This window comes from Bos indicus, chromosome 1 (genome assembly GCF_029378745.1).
Source record: "Bos indicus isolate NIAB-ARS_2022 breed Sahiwal x Tharparkar chromosome 1, NIAB-ARS_B.indTharparkar_mat_pri_1.0, whole genome shotgun sequence".
NCBI classification, from domain to species: Eukaryota; Metazoa; Chordata; class Mammalia; order Artiodactyla; family Bovidae; genus Bos; species Bos indicus.
In genome coordinates, this window is record NC_091760.1 from 154,088,317 (window position 1) to 154,094,150 (window position 5,834).

The following is a 5,834-nucleotide window of genomic DNA, read 5'->3' on the forward strand; positions in this document are numbered from 1 at the left end:
AGAGGTGACCACTGATAAACCTCCAGGTTTCTTTGTCCTTCTCAGCCAATCGTCATCAAAGGCTCTGGGCCAACTTTCTTCATTACCAGACCAGCAAGCCCATGCTTGGGTGGTTAGGGTTGGCAGCCTTCAAATATTCCATCTGTCCAGCCAGTGAACCGGTCAGCCAGCCATTCCATCTACCCATTTATCAAACAATTATTGGATTCCTGTTCTCTTTCATGTATTACGCTAATCACTGGGGACATGAAGATATCTGATCCCCCTTTAGAAGTTACAAGTCAGTGCAATTGAGAAAATAAGTAAAAGCTATTGCAATAAATGGATCAGTTCAGTTCAGTTCAGTTCAGTCGCTCAGTCGTGTCGACTCTTTGCGACCCCATGAATCGCAGCACACCAGGCCTCCCTGTCCGTCACCAACTCCCAGAGTTCACTCAGACTCACGTCCATCGAGTCAGTGATGCCATCCAGCCATCTCATCCTCTGTCGTCCCCTTCTCCTCCTGCCCCCAATCCCTCCTAGCATCAGAGTCTTTTTCAGTGAGTCAACTCTCCGCATGAGGTGGCCAAAGTACCGGAGTTTCAGCTTTAACATCATTCCTTCCAAAGCAGAAGGAAACAAACATCATTACTTCCATCCCAGTAGAGATGTTATTAACTATTTGGAAGACTTGGCAGGAGGGGGTACCTTCCACTGCCTGCCTTTGCCCCTGTTCTCCAACAACATACAATTTGTTCACAAACGTGGCTTCAGACGTTAGAGTTACCTCTTCCCTGTGGCTAACTTTTGGCTATGCTGTCACCTGGTTCTACATGGATTTATTTCTTCTTCCTCACTTTTCCTCATCTTTGTGTGGAGCTAATTCCTTGAGGCCCAGAATCTAATGTATGACTGAAGGTTCTAGCAGGGCGGATGGTGTAATGGGAATTTATCTTGCCCTGAGAGGGGGTTCCAGCTGTGGCTTTGTTATACTTAGAGAATAATTTCACTTCTTGTAACAACTTTCAGCTACCAACCAATTCGTATTAAGCCTCTTATTGGGCCCATAGAGTATGCAGTAATAATAATACATCCATCTGTGTAGTATTTTACACTTTTCTAAAAACTGTATAAGTTCCCTGGTGGCTCAGACAGTAAAGAGTCTGCTTGCAATGCGGGAGACCCGGGTTCTATCCCTGGGTTGGGAAGATCCCCTGGAGGAGGGCATGGCAACCCACTCCAGTATTCTTGCCTGGAATATTCCATGGATGGAGGAGCCTGGTAGGTTACGGTCCATGGGGTCACACAGAGTCAGACACAACTGAGCGACTTCACTTTCTTTCACTTTAAGAACTGCATAGAATTTCAGGATTGAAAGGAGCATTCAAGGTTGTCATCTAGTCCAGCCTCTCTGGTGTCCAGATCCTCTCTACAGCATATGCTGAGGCCTACCTACTGCCTGCCAAGACAGCCCCTCCACTTCCCTGATCTGGAGCCACTCAGAGCTACAAAGCAAACCTTCGTAACATAAATGCCTACTTGCTCAATCTGTCAGTCATGTCCTGCTCTTTGTGACCCCACGGACTGTAGCCTGCCAGGCTCCTCTGTCCATGGAATTTTTTAGGCAAGAATACTAGAGTGGGCTGCTATTTCCTCCTCCAGGGGATGTTCCTGACCCAGGGCTCAAACTCATGTCTCCTGCGTTTCCTGCTTTGGCAGGTGGATTCTTTACAGATGAGCCATCTGGAAAGCCCAGATGCCTACTTGCCACGTGCCTAGAGTCCCCGCTTCTCAGATTTAGTTCCCAACCTCCTTGATCTCACCTGTTCAACACCTTGTTCTTCACTTTACTCTCCCAGCCTCTTGCCTATCTCTTAACACCCTCTAACCCCATCCCTCCAGTTCAAACCATCTTTTAGACTCCGTCTTCCTGGAGAGGGGACCATGGTAGCACTTGGATAGGCCCCTCTTTATACTGGTTGCTATAACACATTATGCCAAAGTATAGCAACATAAACATCATTATATGCTTATGGATCCTCAGGGTCAGGAATTCAGACACCACTGACCTCTGCTCCATAATGTCCAGGGCCTCAGCTAAAAAGTCTAAAAAGATGGGAAGTTATTTCAAGTCTCATTCCCTCACGTGTGTACCAGTGAATGCCGGCTCTTGGCTGGGTAGACTTAAGTGGCTGGAAAACAGCCAGAACGTCCGCAGGCGGCCTTGCTCTTTTTTTAACTTTTATCGGAGTATAGTCGATTTACAATGCTGTGCTCGTTTCGGGTGTACATCAAGGTAATCAGTGATACACATACCCACTTTTTTAGACTCTTTCCCCGTATGGGCCATTACAGAGCACTGTGTGGACCCGTGTACTCCACCGTAGGGCCTGAGTGGTTAACGGCTTTATTTGCAGATGGCCTCTCTATGTGGCTGCTTTCCCATAGCTGGTAACAGGGTTCCCAGGGCCAGAGTAAAGAGAGAAAACAGAGGAAAAGAGACAGTCAGGCAGAAGATACGTATTTCTGATGACCTATCCTTTTAAGTTACGTGGGATTATTTTCACTACTGGTCAAGATAGTTACGGAGATCTGCCTGTGTTCAAGAGGGGAGAACACAGGTTCCCATCCCTGTGTGAAGTGGCAATGCCGTGTTGTAAGAACACAAGGGATCAGATGCGTGTTGGCATGACTGTCTTTGGAAAATACATCTCCCTCAGTGCTCGCTGGCTGTCCTTCTGTGCCCTGGCCCCAGGGAACCCCTGTGGCACAGACGACATCGTCCCTGGCTATACATTCTATAGCCAGTATTCCTCTGTCATGGACAAAGCCTATTTCCCTGGAACTCTTACACATAGATATTAATTCTCTGTACTTGGGGCAGTCTATTAATTCCAGTGCTTTAAGAAATTTATTTAGTACCCCGACCTAGTGGGTCTTATGAAGCATTACTGCAGACAAATCTTGAGGAGGTGATGGAATTCCAACTGAGCTATTTCAAATCCTAAAAGATGATGCTGTGAAAGTGTTCCATTCTATATGAGCAAATCTGGAAAACTCAGCAGTGGCCAGAGGACTGGAAAAGGTCAGTTTCATTTCAATCCCAAAGAAAAGCAATGCCAAAGAATGTTCAAACTACCACACAACTGCACTCATTTCGCATGCTAGCAAGGCAGTGCTCCTTCAGGCTGGGCTTCAACAGCATGTGAACCAAGAACTTCCAGATGTACAAGCTGGATTTAGAGAAGGCAGAGGAGCCAGAGAGCAAATTGCCAACATCTCTAGGATCAAAGAAAAAGCAAGAGAATTTCAGAAAAATATCTACTTCTGCTTCATTGACTATGCTAAAGCCTTTGACTGTGTGGATCACAGCAAACTGTGGAAAATTCTTTAAGAGATGGGAATACCAGACCACCTAACCTGCCTCCTGAGAAACCTGCAGCAACAGTTAGAACCGGGCATGGGACAATGAACTGGTTCAAAATTATGAAAGGAGTGCATCAGGGCTGTATATTGTTACCCTGCTTATTTAACTTAAATGCAGGCTACATTGTATGAATTTCTGGGCTGGATGGAGCTGAAGCTGGAATCAACATTGCTGAGAGAAATATCAATAACCTCAGATATGCAGATGTCCCATCTCTTTGTGACAAATAGATGGGGGAAAAATGGAAACAATGACAGACTTTATTTACTTGGGCTCCAAAATCATTGTTGATGGTGACTGTAGCCATGAACTTAAAAGACGCTTGCTCCTTGGAAGAAAAGCTATAACAAACCTAGACAGCGTATTAAAAAAGCAGAGGCATCACTTTGCTGACCAAGGTCCATGTAGTCAAAGCATATGTACCCATGTCATGTATGGATGTGACAGTTGGATCATAAAGAAGGCTGAGTGCCAAAGAATTGATGCTTTCAAACTTTGGTGCTGGAGAAGACTCTTGAGAAGCTCTTGGACAGCAAGGAGATCATACCAGTCAATCCTAAAGAAAACCAACCCAGAATATTCATTGGAAGGACTGAAGCTGAAGCTCTAATACTTTGGCCACCTGATGTGAAGAGCCAACTCATTGGAAAAGACCCTGATGCGGGGAAAGATTGAAGGCAGGAGGAGAAGGGGACAACAGAGGATGAGATGGTTGGATGGCATCACCGACTCGATGGACATGAATTTGAGCAAACCCCAGGAGACAGAGAAGAACAGGGAAACCTGGTGTGCTGCAGTTACAAAGAGTTGGACATGACTGAGCAGCTAAGCAACAATAACAACATTGAATACTCCAAGGATTTTTAGTTCCTTAGGCGAACCATTCCACATTTGGAGGTCTCATTCAATCTTGTACGTTCTTCTCTGAACAAGTTTAAGTTGTTTTTTAACCCTTTTAAAGTGTTGGTATCCCAAATCAATGAATATATACCCCAGATGTGATTTCTCCATTTCAGGTTAGAAAAAGATGAGCATCCCTCTTGATTGAGATCCTGAATCCAGTTGATCAGCTTTTATTTTTAGTAGTCACAAGGTAGTGTTGACTCATACTCAGCCTACAGTCAACCAAAACCCCCAAATAATTTCGTATTGTTGCTACTGATCTCTGATCCTCATTCTGTACTTGAGTTGGGCTTTAATAAGACAAAGTTCAAACTTAAATCTTCTCTGTTCAACTTCATCTCATTAAACTTATCTCATCATTCCAGTCTGTTCAATCCTTGTGGATACTGAGCATAACCATATTCAGCAACTTCAGAAAGCTGTTTCCTGAACTCCTTAAATCACAACCCACATGAGCACAGATCTCCTGCAAGAAGACAGCAGCGTGCAGTGAAGGGAAGAAACCACTTTGACCATCCGGGTCATGGTGACAGGAGTGAGCTGAGTTCAGTTCAGTTCAGTTCAGTTCAGTCGCTCAGTCGTGTCTGACTCTTTGCGACCCCATGAATCGCAGAGCTGAGTAGGGGGGCTGATTATCTGACTGCACTTGCCTGGGCTAGTCCCAGGAAATCCTTCAGTCCTGAGAAAACCTGAGAACATGGGGTGATGGTCGGCCACCCCGTGATTAGGATACTGCAGTCTTCTGCTTTCCAGGCTTCTCTTTAATGCTGCATGGAGTACAGATGGCCACAGATTCTTCCACTCTCTTCCTATTGAGGACTGGAGTCTATATTCCCTACCCTTGAGCCCGGGCTGCTCTGTGACTATATAGAATACTGGGGAAATGATGCTGTTCCAGTTTCCCAGCTCAGGCCTTAAGACACTGGAAGCTCCCACTTGCTGTCTCTTGGAACATTTCCTCCTGGAGCACAAAGCCGCCATACAGGAAGTCCCATTACTCTGAGACACTGTGTGGAGAGAGTCACATGTGGCCACTCTCCTCAGCAGCTGGACTCAGCATTCCTTCTATCATGTAAGTGAAACTGTCTTGGATCCTCCAAACCAGCTCATGTGCCAACTGAATACCCACCTCGAAATCACTAAGGGCTCTTCAGTTCAGTCGCTCTGTCGTGTCCAACTCTGCGATCCCATGAACCACAGCACACCAGGCCTCCCTGTCCATCACCAACTCCCGGAGTTTACTCAGACTCATGTCCATTGAGTCAGTGATGCCATCCAACCATCTCATCCTCTGTCGTCCTCTTCTCTGCCTGCCCTCAATCTTTCCCAGCATCAGGGTCTTTCCAAATGAGTCAGCTTTTCACATCAGGTGGCCAGAGTATTGGAGTTTCAGCTTCAACGTCAGTCCTTCCGATGAATACTCAGGACTCTTAGTTGGGGCCATATCGAACAGAAGAATTGCCCTGCTAAATCCTATTCAAATTCTTGGCCCACAAAATCACAGGGCATAATAATGAATTGGTTA